This window comes from Natrix helvetica, assembly GCF_964273705.1.
Source record: "Natrix helvetica genome assembly, chromosome: 8".
Classification (NCBI taxonomy): domain Eukaryota; kingdom Metazoa; phylum Chordata; class Lepidosauria; order Squamata; family Natricidae; genus Natrix; species Natrix helvetica.
Window position 1 is genome coordinate 201,657 of NC_138559.1, and position 15,730 is coordinate 217,386.

Genomic DNA, 15,730 nt, shown 5'->3' on the forward strand with positions numbered 1-15,730 from the left:
GGGAGCACAGGGGAAATCAGTATTTCTTGGTCATTCTTATTAACTCAAGTATTTTAACTCTGATATATTTATACATGTTACCATCATCATACCTCCATTTTCATTTGACTATAATTGTTTAAATGTCCTTCATCATAAAATATACCAAGATTTAATACATAACCATACTGGCATTTCATTTACTATTTCTAAAATCTTCCAATAACACTGAATCCTTATGTCCTATTCTAGCTAACTATCCATAATATTTAGTAACAAAATTTTCTAATCCTCCTTTCCAAATCAATGTTTACAATTTACATCCAGTTTCCTTATGTTGTACCCATACATACAATACAATACAATACAATACAATACAATACAACAGTAGAGTTGGAAGGGACCTTGGAGGTCTTCTAGTCCAACCCCCTGCCTAGGCAGGAAACCCTATACAACATATATATACATTGTTATCATTATCCCTCTTTTATTTGACTATATCCTCTATCATAACATTTCCCCCCCCCCTAATAATCAAGACTTAACTGAATCTAACTTAGTTCTTTTTTATTAACCTTTATATAGTATAATCCAAAAGGATTTGGATTTCTAATCTTCCTTTCATGGGTACCATTCAATATTTATATCCAATTATTACTTATCATAACACTACATATTGTATACGTTATTATCATTATCAATTATTTATTTAACTATATCTATTGTCACTAAATTTCACTAAGTTTAACTAGTTTTAAATTATACTCTTCCATCTATCAACCTGTATCTTTCCAGTAGCAAAACAGTCTCATGTCTTCTTCTTCGCCATTTGTGGTGCCAGTCCTCTAATCATCTCCTTAATCAAATTTGTATGGACTCCTCTTAGCAACTCCTTGCTTATAAAATCTCTCATGTAATTTCGATGCCCTTTTTCTGTTTACTTAATCAGCTTATCTTTGATTGTCAGTAGTGTTATAAATGATGTTGCTAATAAAATTTCTCTCTTTAAATCTATAAATTCTTTTGTTTTTTCTTCTTCTGTGTCTTGCCATCTGGGGTAGAGTTCCCCTCCATTTAATTCCTCTTTCAGTATTCCACTCTTTCCATTTCCAGAAACAAACCAATCACCATAAATATCAGCAGATTTAATTTCTTTATGGTCATTTTCCTCTTCGGTTTTTAGGATTCTAACCTCCACTTTGTCCACTTGATAAACAACTCCAACTTCTTCATCATATTTTACTGTTAGATGCTCTAAGTCTTCCAACTTCTTCTCTGTCCTCTCAAATGTGTTTGATAATTTCTGAATTTCTAAGAATATGTTTTGCAGACTTAAAAGTTTTTTTCTGCTATTGAAATTGTGCCATTATCTCCAGCTAACAAACATTCACAATAAAGTTTTATTTTCACTTTTCTCTGGTTGAAGATATACTTCAAAGGGACATGTGTATGCTTTTCTTCTTATCACTCTCTATAAACAAGCAGTGAGACCTTGGAGTGCCAAGCCAGGATAATCAGTAAGAAAAGTAAAAGTGTTTCTTTTCCAATACACAAACCTCCAGCCTCCGAGTAGCAGTGTTATTGTTGCAATTTTCTTTGTTTCTTTTTGTTTCTTTTTTGTATTTCAAGTTAAAAAAAGACCGATTCTTGAATGAGTTAGAAAAACACCCACAGTAATGAAAAAGGAGAATTTTAGTCCATAGGTTACAAAGAATAAAAAAAAGGAAAAAAATAGAAGAAAAGTTAATCCATTCGTTTTAAAAGGCTTGCATAAATTCCATCCATGAACATAGCATTTAAAAAGTAACATAACCCACTGTCCAGAACCATTCCAAACTTAATTCCACCGCTTATTTCTTCTGGTCTCCAATTTAAATTAATGTTAAGTTTTTTATGGGCAGTCTCTTTTAAAACGGTAAAAATTCCTCACCAGCTGGAAACTTTCTCTTTCCGTATCCTTCCGTTTTGGAGCCGTCCCGACTTCATCAGCCTTGGCTGGATTTTTTGTCACCGGCTTGAAGAACTTCTCTTGCATTGATCAGGGACTTTGTGGTGTCGCTGAGATCAGCAAGACGTATTCTTCCTGTTCACTGTCTCTGCGGGACAGTTTAGGAACATCGAGACCACATGTCCGTATCGTCGCGACGTTGGCTCCTCCTCCTGCCCTGGCTGCTTGTTGATCAGCCTACTGCTGGATGCTGTCAACTTCTAAAGAACTTCACAGATGCTGGCACTGAATATGAGGAAAAATCTTCCACCACCCCTGCTGCTGATACTGGCAGCTGGAGAGTAATGACTTTCCAGTGTCTTAATATTGGAAATGTGACATTTAGAGACACCCCTCTTCTTGCTAGTGACCATGTAGTGCACATATTATGAGGGATACGTCAGGTGCCCCTCTATTCATGCAGCCCTCAGGGGGGAGGAGGGTATGAAGACCTCCAATTTCCCATCCCTACACTACAGATTGTGGCAACAATTTCTTCTGGGTTGCGTTCAATCCAATCCATGTACAAATAAGCTTTGCAAACCGTTTGTAGCATCTCCCAAACTGCCAAGATTGCCTTGGGCAATTGGTTTCAGTCTAGGAAGTCTGAATCTGCACAGAGTAGAAAGGGCTCAGCCATACCTTTCCCCTACTTGACCAAGGGACCTGATCGGGGAATGAGAAAAATTCCGTCCTACACAGTAATGGCTTCCCAGCTGGGAGACATCTGCCCTGCTATTGAAATCCCTCCGGCTGCCTTTGGGAGCAACACACACACACACGTTGTGCTTCTGGACAAACCAAATGGGTTCTGCAGCTCCCGCCTGCAAAGTGTGGTCTGTAGGGCTAAGGGCGGATTCACAGATGGCACTGGGCCAAGACGGGTTATTAATCATTGTTTGTATACTAAATCCCAGTTGGCTAGGTCCGTCCATCAGACTAAGCCAAAAGCCACTGCTGACAAGTTTAGGGCCTGGATTCACACATGAAACCAAGCTGACTGTCTTTCCGTTGGCTTTTGTGTGTATCCTACACCCCACGCAGCATTCTCTGCTCTCAGCTTCAGCAGGTGGAGCGTTTTTGCACCTATCGGTTCCATTTATGTGTTCATGGGATTATTAATTACTGACTGTCCCCCATGAATGTGTGTTAGCCCTTGAAGAAAGAGATGAGGTTGATCCATGTTGGGTATATTTGAGCCCGGAGTAGATTAATCGCTGAAGAACGTAGCGTGCATTAAAACCACCGCTAGTGAAAAGAACCAGCAATTAAGGCTTTTACACAGAAAACATCTCGTTACTTTCGTGGAGTGGGGGGGGGGGGTCACATTTGACGTGGGGCGCCCTGCCTCGCCGTCCGTGGCACCCGAAAGGGACCGCCTGGGTGGGCAGCGCCAGCCCCCCTCCCCGTGTTGCTGGGGCCGCTTTCTCTTCTCCTGCAATCCCAGCCCCTTGGAGGATGGAGCCGCGGAAGGCCGCCACGGCCACGCTCTCCGCTCTGCCGGGGGAGCTTCGGACGGGCCGGTCCAGGAGAGGCGCGGGCGGCGGCGGCGGCCCAGGGCCTGCCCCCGGCAGCTGATCCTCCCGAGAGGAGGGGGACGCCAGGGGGGCTGCGGAGGCCTGCCCCGCTGCTCCGCGTCGGCTGGGCCGGGGCTGGGCTGGGCTGGGCCGGCGTCGCTTCCCCTCCCTCCCCTCCCCTCCGTCGGGCGTGCGGGCGCGAGAAGGCGGAGGGCCGGGCATGCATGTCACGTCCCCCCTGGTCGCTTCTTGGGGAGGGGGAAGCGGGCTGCGCGCTTGGCAGTGGGATAATGACTGGGGTGCCTGGCAGGAGAAAAGCCCCCGCTCGCACCCGGGTGTCTGTCACGCCGCTTCAAGGAGAAGGAGGCAAGATGGCTGCGCGGTAGCGGCGGAGGCTCGCCGGCGCTGAGGAGGGCTGGGGCGGACGCGGGGGAGCGAGGAGAAGGCGCGGGAGGCCCCCGGCTGGCTGGCGGCGCCGAAGGGCTGAAGAGGACTCGCGCTCGCTCGCTCGCTCGCCAGGTAACCCGTCTCTCCCTTCTTGCCTGCCTTTCTTGCCTCGCCAGGCAGCCTTCTGCCCCGTCTCCTTCGCCTTCCAGGGAGATTCATCTGAACGGAGGAGGGACCTTTAAATTGTGCGCGACGGGTCCTTTCCGGGAGCAAATCCTCCTCTCCGGGGTCCTCGGCTTCCTCGGCTTTTAAAAGTCACTTTTGGTAGTTTTAAAACCCTTCCTCTTTGCACCGGGAAGCATAGGAGGAAAAAGGAATTGAGGCACAGGCGCCAGTGCCAGGGAGCGGAGGAGACAAAAGCCTGGAGAAAAAGGGGTGGGGGGGTGCGACGGAGGGAGCATGCCTGGCTCCAGAGAAAGACAAAACGGGAAATTGTTGTGAGGCCTGCCTGTGTGTGTGTGGGGGGGGTTGTTATATTTCTGCGCAAGTTTCCTTTCTGAGCTAATCTAAGCCTTGAGAAACGTCTGAAATGGTCTTTCCTCCCGTCCTTAGCATGGACTGACTGTAGTCTGCTCCGTCCTTTGCCCCCCCTCCCCTCCCCCATTGTTGGTGAAATTAGCAAAGGAGTCAGACTCTTCCTTAAGGCAACAGCAGTGGCGTCACCCTGATGTCACTCAGCAACTGCCCTAACTTTTTTGCCATGCAGCCTCTTATCTCGTGGTGGTGGTGGAAAAAGACATTGGGTGTCTTAATTTGGCGAGGTGCCAAGAAGCAGATACTTCACGTAGTTTGGTCATTTACTGCTTCACAGCCAAATGCCGCTTTCTTTCTGTGCCGAGGTGACCTCAAGAGCAATTAGCTTGCTACCCAGGCGTACCAAACTGATTTGTATCTCAGACCTGGGAGCAGCTCCATGGGAAAATCCCTAGGAGGAGTAGGCAGTTAGTGATGATGATGAAACTCTTAACTCAGCATTGCAGCTTGTGGTGGTTGGAGGTTCTTGAGGAAGCTGGGCGGGGAGGGGACTGAACTCTGGGGAGAGAATTTTGCTATAAGCAAGACAACAGATCCTGCGGAAACCCGGACTAGAGCCGAAGCAAAAGCCAGGAATTCATCAGCTGTCCGTCAAGTCGTGACCATCAAGTGACTGCGCAGAACAGCTGGATGTTTCTTTAAGCATTGGCAGCCATGTTACTTGGCGGGGTGGAGGGGGGCATCCAGATCCCATGGTAGCAGCAATCAGCCACAGAGGCTAATATGCAAAAGGCAGGGGAGAGGCAAGTTCTGAATTTGCAGCATGATCTGGAGTGTATTGCCCACTCTGTATTCAATCAATCTCTTGAGATGCCAGGAGGGTTGTGGGATACACCTATGGCAAGTCTAAGGCTATTTGGGCATCAAAGACAAAGTTGATTCTCTCTCAATGTTTTAAAATTATAAAACCTAATGTTCACTTAGTCTCACACGCTACTTAGAATGTGCAGGGAGACATGTTAACAAAGCTAGGAATTAATATTAAAATAATTAGTAGGACCCAGATCAAGCAGAATAGTTCCTTGATTTGAAAGCATGTGATTCTCCTCCCCTCTTTGCCCCAGTCTCATTTTAGCTGTAGAAAATTCACTTTCAGGATCTTTCTTTTGAACAGCTTCATAGTGCTGCTCTTAAATTGCCCTTTTGTCCATTGTTAACATGACCCCAAGTAAATCACAATGGAAGACCTCTGTTGTTGGTTCACCATATTGTAACTTCTACGTTTTTAACAAAACAATTTCTCCATAGTTTCAATATTGCTTTATTTTTAATTAATTGCTCTTCTGTGTTTTCAACTTACTTTATTTAGGAAGTAAGCTATTCTTTAGAAGGGAAACCAAGAAATATATTGAAAATACAGAATCATGGAATCCTACAGGCGCAAGGGGCAAATCCCCTGCTTGGAGCAGAACCCAATATAAGCCACATGGTTGTCCAGCTTCTGTTTGAATGGAAGCCAAGAGTCTCTCCGGGCTTTCCAGCCTCCACCCCCCCCCCATGTTTTCTGCTTGTTTTGTCTGAAGATTCACCCCTTATGTGATGCTAGTGCAGTTAAAAATTATTATTTGCACGTTTGAGAAAAATTACTTTCGATAAAATTGTTGTGCTATTGGTAATATTGCTCATCCTACATTTTTAGGGGCTCATTACAATTCTAACATTGAAATCAGCAATCTCAGAATATTCATAAATGTTAACACATTTGCTGCTATAATGCTGCCTTCCTTAAAGAAAAATAATCTCACGCGTATTGCCCACCTTGTGTGAAACTGGCCTTTCCTGATCTTTCCTGTGGAGGCCCTTCATTAATTGGGATACATATGTAAAAAAAGTGCTTGCCCCACGTGGCTTACAGAACTTCTGCTATGAAATCATGCAGGCAGGTAACTGAGGCAAGGCAATATGCAAGTAAAGGAACAAAAAGAAATTATTGAATGCCCTGATTATTTTGGGAGGGAAGGAAAAGCAGAGAGGGGTGTTCTGAGATTAATTGGCTTGGCCCTGTGGCAGAAATTCTTCTGGAGGCCAATTCCGCTCTATCCATGGAAAGAGCCACCTACTAGATTTCTTCATGAGGGACAAAGATATTTGTGTGGCATGTCAAGGTGTGTGTACGTGCTTCTTAAATGGCCCTTGGTCTAGTTGGGGGATCACAGGCGTACCCTCCCTGTGGTAGATGTGAAAAAATATTTGGGAGGTATTTGTGTTCATTTTCATGGAGTATAAATTATACCAGTAAGGCATCTCTATTTCCTTCATTCCTTCCCAGCAAATCCAAGTTGGGTTTAACTTTTATTTCCTTTTGTTAGCCTTGTTTTATGGGCCTAGGACAACTCAGCACAGCCAGCTCAGTGTGGTTGGCTCACGGCTGCCAGCTCGCCACCACCGCCTCTGCTAACTCACTGCCGCGAAGCCCCTGCAGGACAATGCCACATAGCCAATTCACCACGGGGGCAACATCGTGGCAGCCAGAGGGAGAGCCAGCCAAACAGGTGGGCGCATGAGCAAGCAAGCAGGTGGGCAGAGCGCAGAGCAATGTTGGCTCCCCACCAGAGGCAGAACTGGGCATATGGGTGAACAAGTGGGTGGGCAGAGTGTAGAACGGTGGCAGCAGCTGGGGGCATCCCATTTTCATGCCCCCCGCTGTAGTGCTGTACTCCACAGCCTTTCGGGGTTCGGACTGTTTGGTGACCGTAGTGTTTGGCTCTTCGGTGGTGACAGTGGGTGGGTTGGGGTGTGTGTGGAGATGGGGGCCAGGCACATACCCCACCACTGCTCGGAAGTCCAGATTCGGTGCAGTGGCAGCAAGTTGGCAGGAAACTTGGGGGCAGAGGAAGAACTAAAAAAAACCAAAGTATTACCGGTCAGCTAAAATTAAAGTGATATAGTTGTAAATTTTACCGTCTCATATTAAGATATATATTGCCTAGCTCTGAACTTCCTTTCTTCCCCTTTAAACATGTTAGACATTCTCGAGGCATTCCACACAACTCTCGCTGCTTTGCCTGCACTTTGAGCATATTTTTGGTGGCCAGCTGAGCTCTCCTTCCTTGAGAAAAAAAATATATATATATCTAAAGCTGTGCTACAATGAAGCGGCTGTAGTTGACTGTTTTGGCATGAAAGACACGGTGTTCTAATGCACTCACTTCCTCCTCACCATCTCCCTGCCAGGGATGCAGATGAAGGTACGGAGCTGCCTTTAGACCACTAGGCCGGCTCTCCTAGGTCAGCCTTTTCGCTCTTGGCTTGCAGCTGCATGTCAGGCTAGTTTTTCAGTGCCACAAATCTGGTTGTGTCTACAGAAGGATCCTGGAGATGACTGTGACTAATTTTAGAGCACTGGGCTGTGGAAAGAGCACTCCTCATCTCCTCCCACCAGTTTAGGACTGTGGCCTCCTAGCGCGGCTGGCACTCTTGACTGGCTTCTGCTGCCCGCCTGCCCACCCCCCTGCCTGCACGTGGCTTGGTAGGTTTACAAACATTGCTGGCCTTGCATGCGTGCCTATTCCTCTCTGACTCAGCAGAGTCCGGCTCAGTCCCAGGCTAGGCAGCAGGAAGCGGAGCAACATTTTCTACCTCCTGGTCCGCCTGCAGCCTGTGTGGTGGCCGCATCAGGGCTCCTTTTCTTGATTTATTTGGAGAAACTCTGTAAAGCCTGCAATTTTCAGCTTTGGATGTCCAGACCCTTGCCAGTTACGATGATCCACATGGTCCACAAATGACCCGTGATCTTGCAGGGAAAAGGGCTGCTAACAAGTTACATTGTTTGTGGAATAGGATGTTTGGAACAGAGGGGCATAGGTGGGGCTAACTTAGCAAAAATGCAGGTTGCTATGTGGGGGAGGAAGGACAGTGCTTGGTGTTTGTTCTCCTCAGGGTAGGGTTATTTTCATTAATTGTGCTGGAATGGATGGCAGTATAGTTTTTCAGCATTGTATAGTTTCCTCCAGCTGTTTTTTATATTGTACCTGGAAAAAGGGAATGAGATAAATTAGATCAAATCTGATGAACTGTGATGACAATAGGTCATTCTAGTCTTTCTCTTCCCTGATGCTGGGATCTCTAACTGGAATGCTGAGAGATCTTGTGGGATCCTTTGCTAGACTGGCTGCCATTGAGGTCAGTCATAGAACACTGAGCCTTCCTCCCCGCCCTTGGGATTCTGCTCCAAAGGGCCCTCCCTCCCACATGGCCTTCCTTCCTTCCTCCCACCAGCCCCCACCTCCTTCCCTAAGTAAACCGGGACAAATTTACCTTGTACAAACATTCATGGGTTTTAGAACAAGTTTTATATAGGGAATACCAAGATAAGCCCTACTTTAGCTTTGTTAACAGCATTTTGGGAATGCAAATGAAACATTGCTGCATAAAGACTTATGTTTTTGTTATTGACTGTTAAAGACTTTACAGCCCATGTTTGATACAGCAATGTTGGCAAAATGCCCTAATAGAGAAACTGCAGTGTGGGGCAACTTGCTTGATGTAGCTGACTTTCTAGCACCTTGGTATAGCTGTACTGAACATGCAAAAGGTGGCACCAAGTTATATACGTCTTCTAATAATTTATGGTCTGGTATTTATTAAAAAGCACCCAGTCCTGTGCAGTGTTATTCTATAATAGTTTATTAGCATAAGCGATGTTTTATTGTACAGTAGCTAAATTAGCTCACTGTTCTAGGGAACACAATTTTATATTTAAATAAAAAAGGGAACCTGGGGAAACCACTGTTAGGACCAGTCCATTAAGAGAAGGATGCAGGGGGAGTTTTTGGAAGAGAAAGCATTGCTGGAAAGGAAGGGTGTGCCAGAATCCCCCTCGGTTCATCTCCTCCACCCACCAGTTCCAGGACCCCTGTGCTCAAAGAATGCCTTTTCCAGAGGAGTTATTCTTAGCTGGGGGACAGGCAGGGAGAGGACTGTGAAAACTTCAGGTTGCATTGGACGTTATTTTGCCCTGTTTCAAGCCTCTGTTGGTAGTCTAGGGGTATTAGTGCTGCCTGGGCGCTTCTGGCCAGAGGCTTTGGGTGCAGAAGCCTTTGGGTGCCTTGAGTCCCAAAGGGTGGTATGTGCTCTCAGCCAATGCCAGTCCTGTCCCACCCTTGAGCCTCGTTCCTGGGATCCAGCATGAACAAGCCTCATAATGGGATAAGGCACTCGGCAGACAATGGACTAGCAGTTCTCTTTTTTATCTTCATGGAAAGGAGGGGGCTTGTTTAAGTGCAAAATTGTGTCTGTGATTATTAATTACATTTTATGCCTCCCATCTCTCAGTGGTTTTGGGGGCATTTGGTATTTGTTAGCAGCTAAATACTAACTTCTCTTGCGGAGGATTCTCTCTGGGCTCAGGTAGTGGCCGAGAAGGGCAAGTGTGAATTGATTGCCCACTCTGTGTGAGCATTAACAATCCAGAGCAGGGGGCTGGGAGTGGGACCCGGTACAAGTGGCAGGGAAGCGTGTGTGTGTGTGCGGCTCCATTTGTGCAAACGGCGGGCATTTGCTTTTGTGTGTCCGTAAATCTCCAAAACAGGCTTCAGAATTCCAGATATATCCACTATTGCAGCAACTCACATACACTTAAGGGAAAACTGCATTGCTTTCCAGCTTGTAAAGTTCAGACTGCTGGTAGCAACCTACACCTTCCTACGTAGTGTAGAACAGTGATAGGCGAACCTTTTTGTAGGTGTGCCAAAGTTGTGTGCGCGTGCTCTTGCGCATGCCCATGTGCCCACACCCACAATGCAATGCCCCCCCACATGTGTGTACAACACCCAGCCCCGTGGGGAGGGGGGGTTTCACCCTCCACAGGCTTTCCTGAAGCCTGGGGAGGGCAAAAACGATGTCAGGCACTGGCCATGCCCACCCCCATTTTAGCAAAGGGGGAAAAGTTGCAATGCGTCAAGTGACGACAATGTGACCCCGCAGGTTTGACCCCCCCCCCTGCCATAAGGCAGTTATGGGTAACTGAATCAAGTCAGACTAGTCTTTAAAACTTTGACTTCAACAAACTAATTGAGAGATTATGAAGAATTCCATGAATGGAAATCCTAAATAGAAAAACAATATAAAGACTCTTAGGAAACCTGAAAAATGGTATAATGAAGGCCCAATCAAAAACAATGCCATAGAGAAAGAGGACCAAGAGATATGAAATGAGACCAGCATAGTTGCACAAAGAGCTCTCTGACAAATTGAAGTCTTAGCCACTATGCCACAGGCTCTCCTCCTTTATCAGCTGAGCCTGTGAGCTTCCTCCCATATTTGGGCATACCAGGGGTTGTAACACAAATACATACTTATTTCCCTGGCTCAGCTGATAAAGGAGGAGAGCCTGTGGCATAGTGGCTAAGACTCCTGCCTAATATGTAATACAGCCCAGGTTCGAATCCCAGTAAGGGTATGGCTAGCTGATGAGAGCTAAATAGCTCGAAATGGATCTATACTAGTCTCCCTTTATTTATTTATCAGCACAAATACAACACAAATATAAAAAGGCAACATTAAAAATAAAAATATGGTTTTCTGCCTGGATGGTTTTCTGTGATGAGCCGAAGGACAGTAGGAGGGAGATATGGGACCCAGGAAAGCTAAAGCCCAGAATGAGCTAAAACTGGCCAAAATAATAAAAGTTTCTTTCAATATGTAAGAAAGAAGGTGATAGGCACCAGAGAGAAAGCAGATCTGCTTAATTCTTTCTTTGCGTTTGTTTTTATACAAAGGGAAGAAATACCCCAATTTATCAAAAACAGCATTAAGGGAAATAGAACAGGTACATAAATCAAACTAGGCAAGGAATTAATAAGAGAATAACTAGCCACCCTGGGATGAGTAGAAATCACCTGGACTGCACGGTCAACATCCCAGTGCTCTGAAGGAACTGTGATCTCAGAGCCGCTGAATGCAATCTTTCAAAGTTCTTATATCACAGGGGAACTACCGGAGAACTGGAAAAGAGCTAATGTGTTTTCAATCTACAAAAGGGGGAAAGATGGAGCCAGGAAATTATAGGCCAATCAGCTTGATATCAATACCTGAGAAAATCCTGGAAAGGGTAATCAAGCAGAGGATTTGTGAGCACCTAGAAACGAAACAAAATAATTACTGGAAGCCAGCATGGGTTTGTTAAAAACAGATCATGAAGAGAAACCTTATGCCTTATTTAATAAAGTGACTAAATTAGTGGACCAGCAAAATACTGTGGACATAGTTTCTTTGGACTTCAGTAAAGTATTTGGAAAAGAAGTTCAGTCTGATTGTTGGTATTGTTGGACACAGAGTAGCACCACCAGATGGATTCGCAATTGGCTGACCAACCACACTCAGTGTGTAGTTCTCAATGGAATTACATCAACATGGAAGCATGCAGTGGGGGCACCTCGAGGTTCTGTCTTGGTCTCAGCACTCTTCAGCCTCACCTGTGTCCCCTTTCTTTGCATCCTGGGCTATGTCCCTGGAGTTCCAGTCCAGAGGGGCTGCAGGGCTTTGCTTGGTAACCCACCATCTCCCAGGCCAGAATTCCAGACAGTGTTTTGTCTGTGTGTTCTCTGCAGGTGCTTTTGGCCCTCCACCAACCTCTGGGGTGCCTAATTTTCTCCAGGGCACCAGGGCTGCCCTTTCACTTCCATACCAGGGTGGCTGATGGCACAAGGAAATAACCTGCCCCTAAACTTTCCCTCTGGGGAGCTAAGCTGACCATGAGTGGTACGTTTGGCTGGCATTTAATTCAGCACGAAGAATTTTAAAAAGGTGAGGCGGGCCCCTGCTCTCCTGGCTCTGCCAGTTGGCCTGGGGCTCTAAGAATGGCATGCAACCTTGGGGGTGGTTGGTGGCTTAAGGGCTCCCTGCTTTTTAAAAGTTTTTTATCGTGTGCAATTTTTAAGTCTATTTTTAATATTTTTAATTATGTTGCTTCTCATGGTTTTTATTTGTAAACTTTGCAGTCACTTAAGTGAGATGGGTGGTATAGACATTTGATATAAGTGTGTGTGTGTGTGTGTGTGTGATTATATCAATTTATATAAAATTATGTAATATATACTATGTGTGTATATACTGTACAGTGGTGGGATTCAATTTTTAAATTACTGGTTCTATGGGCGTGACTTGGTGGGCGTGGCAGGGGAAGGATACTTCAAAATCCCCATTTCCTCCTGATCAGCTGGGACTCCGGAGGAAGAGAATAGATGGCCAGACAGAGGTGGTATTTACCGGTTCTCCAAACTACTCAAAATTTCCGCTATCGGTTCTCCAGAACTGCTCAGAACCTGCTAAATCCCACCTCTGACACTGTATGTATGTGTATATACTTACACACACACACACACACACACACACACACACACACTTATATCAAGTGTGGAGGAGGAAGGAGGAGGAGCTTCCTGGAGCAATGGCGGTCTGCCTGAGAGCTCCTTAGATCCACGAGCTCTTTTAAGGGAGCAGGGGGTGCTGCTGGCCCCCTTTTACATCATGGGGACCAGGTGTCCAATAAACAGCCACCCTGGGTCTTTTTATGACCCAAGGGGGGTCTCCCAGGGTGGCTTGAAGACCTTGAAGACCTGGAAATAGCTCGGAGAGTGGACCGGTGAGCTGCCAATGAGAGACGCTGCCCAAAAACGCCGTTTTTGAGACCGGAGGAGACCGGAGGAGTTGAGTTTGCCGTTCTGGGAGCGGAGAGGTTTGGAGGAGCTCGGAAGAATGGCGAAAGGTGAAGAAACGGCGCTTGGAGCGTGCGGGGGCGTGCTATTGTCGTTTTTGGAGGCTTGTGGCTTGGAGCGAGCTCTGGGGCGGCGGTGAATGGAAATGGCCGTCCCTGGGGCGGCGCCAATCCAAGCGGCGGCGGTGACGGCTGGAAAAGCCGAACGCCAAATTCCCCGGCCTGCAGCAGATTGGAGAGATGTTGGAGATGCTGGAGGTCGAGTGGGAGGATTGAAGGTCGATAGGACTGGATAGGACTGGAGCAGGAAGGACTGGAGGCCGGTAGGAGCGGCGTTGGGGCTTGTAATGGTTTGGCTGGAGTGCTTAGAACATGGATGCAGGCCTAGGCAAGACCTAAATGCCGAAGGCCTGGTAGGAGAAGGGCTGCGTTCCAGGAGGCTGCTTGGAGGCTGGGGGGGAGGCTTGCTGGGAACTGGCAGGCTTGTTGGGAACTGGCAGGAGGTTTAACATCAGACTTGGCAGGGGAGTTTTTTACCCCCTGCCAGCCACCTCCTTGACTGTTCCGTTTACCCCCCCCCTGCTGACTTTTGGACTAACAACTGCCCCTGTTTTTCATCCGTGCGCGCCCTGGAGGTTTTTACCTCCCTATCTTCATCTGACTGACCATCTGCCCCTTGCCCATTATCAAGCAAAAATCCATCTACCCCTCGCCATCCACCATTGACCACCCACTAGCCCCCACTTACTGACCGGCACCTGACCATCTTATTATCATCACTACCCCCCCCTCATCTTGGACTGGACGATTCTCTTTGCACCGGTACCCGGCTTTTTCAATTTTATTGGACTATGGCGTATGACCACACCATCTGCAGCACAGAGCCTAGGCCCTGATGAATTTTTAACAGCATATGTACTCTAGGCTAGACCTAATCCTACTGCGGGAATCCCCCCTCTCGCAGGTGTGGCCCTCCGCCCTTTCAAGGGCCCACCTTGATGACGGATTCATTAATCCCGAGAGGTGGAGGAAGCGGAGACTTAGGGGGTTTTTAGTCAAATGTTTTTTAAATTCTTTTAGGGGTTTAGGGGTTGGGGGGTGGGTGGGTCAGATCAGGAGCGATGACAGAGCCAGGTCACCAGGTGGGGTCTTGAGCAGAAGGAGCAGAGAGGAGGAGGGGGGAGAGGATATCATTCCTATACAGGGCTCTTTGATTCCAACAGTCGTAGGGAGGGGCAGATACGAGGACAGATTAACAACTCGCAGTCGGTTGGGAGACCGTGGGTGTTGGTTACACCCAGTCGCTTGTACCAACCCCCGCGTTCTAGGTGGTCAGGATCTGCAGGCCCAGGGCCTGAGGCTGTTGTTATGCAATGCGAGGTCCGTTGTCAATAAGGCCCCCCTCATTCACAATCTAATTTTGGAGGGGGAGCTGGACCTCACGGGAATAACGGAAACCTGGTTGGGCCACGAGGGAGGGTTACCCCTCGTGGAAATGTGCCCACCAGGTTATCAAGCATTTCACCAGCCCCGGGCCCGGGGAAGGGGCGGTGGGGTAGCAGTGATTATCCGGGAGGACTTAGAGCCGAGGGAGTCCACTGTGCCACAGACGTCCGGATGTGAATCCCTTGTTGTGAAATGGGGCCCTGGGAGGCAGATGGGCCTGCTGATAGTATACCTGGCTCCCCGCCATACATCAGCGACCCTGCCTGAGCTCCTCGAGCTGATCTCATCGGTGGCGGTTGAGACCCCCAAACTTTTAGTGATGGGGGATTTTAACCTGCCGTCGGTGGGAGAAGCATCAGAGGGGGTTCGGGAGTTCATGGCTTCCATGATAGCCATGGACCTGACTCAAATGATTCAGGGCCCGACACACGAGGGAGGTCACACCCTGGACCTTGTTTTTGTCTCTCGCCAGTGGTTGAGTGATCTGGGAGGAGTGAATTTAACCATCACTCCTCTGTCATGGTCAGATCACTTACTCCTCCGACTTGACTTCCCTGGTGCTACCCCTCGCTGCGGGGAGGCGGAACCGGAAAACACTAGATGGTTCCGCCCCAGGCGCTTGATGGAACCAGACAGGTTCCAGACGGAGCTTGGGCCACCTCCTGCAGCCCTGACCCGCCCTCCGGTAGAGGACCTGGTGGCCGCGTGGAATAATGCGACTACCGGGGCCTTGAACCGGGTGGCGCCTTTGCGGCCTCTCCGGCGGCAACGATCCACCCTGGTTCCTTGGTTCACCGAGGAGCTAAGGGTGATGAAGCGCCGCAAGAGATGCCTAGAGAGTCGTTGGAGATCCTCCCGATCCGAATTTGACTGAGCACAGGTACGAGCCCATTTAAGGACGTAGCTAGTGGCATTGAGAACGGCCAAACGTCAATATTGTGCCGCTCTCATTGCATCCGCAGAGAACCGCCCTGCCGCCCTGTTTCGGGTGTCCCGCTCCCTTCTGTTTCAGAGGCCACGGGAGGCCCCTTTACAGGGTAGGGCAGAGGAGTTTGGGAAATATCTGCAGGATAAAGTCGCTCAAATCCGGAAGGATTGGGTCCCCTTCAGTGGCCCAGTCGAGACGCCAGGGCGAGTCTTGAGAAACCTTTTTGGGAGGAGTTT

At 47.8% G+C, this 15,730-nt stretch overlaps 1 protein-coding gene across 2 annotated transcripts in view; it reads left to right on the forward strand.

Annotated features, from left to right (window-relative positions):
- Positions 1 to 439: 439 nt before the first annotated feature.
- TET3 (tet methylcytosine dioxygenase 3) overlaps positions 440 to 15,730 on the forward strand; it is a 110,167-nt gene continuing 94,876 nt past the window's right edge. Inside the window, exon 1 of one of the 2 annotated variants that reach the window (XM_081961243.1) lies at positions 440 to 3,035. The gene's annotated coding sequence lies outside the window, so the exon portion shown is untranslated. Of the gene's footprint in view, positions 3,036 to 3,395; positions 4,003 to 15,730 lie in introns of those variants that run through there. The other variant, XM_081961241.1, reaches the window with a different exon arrangement.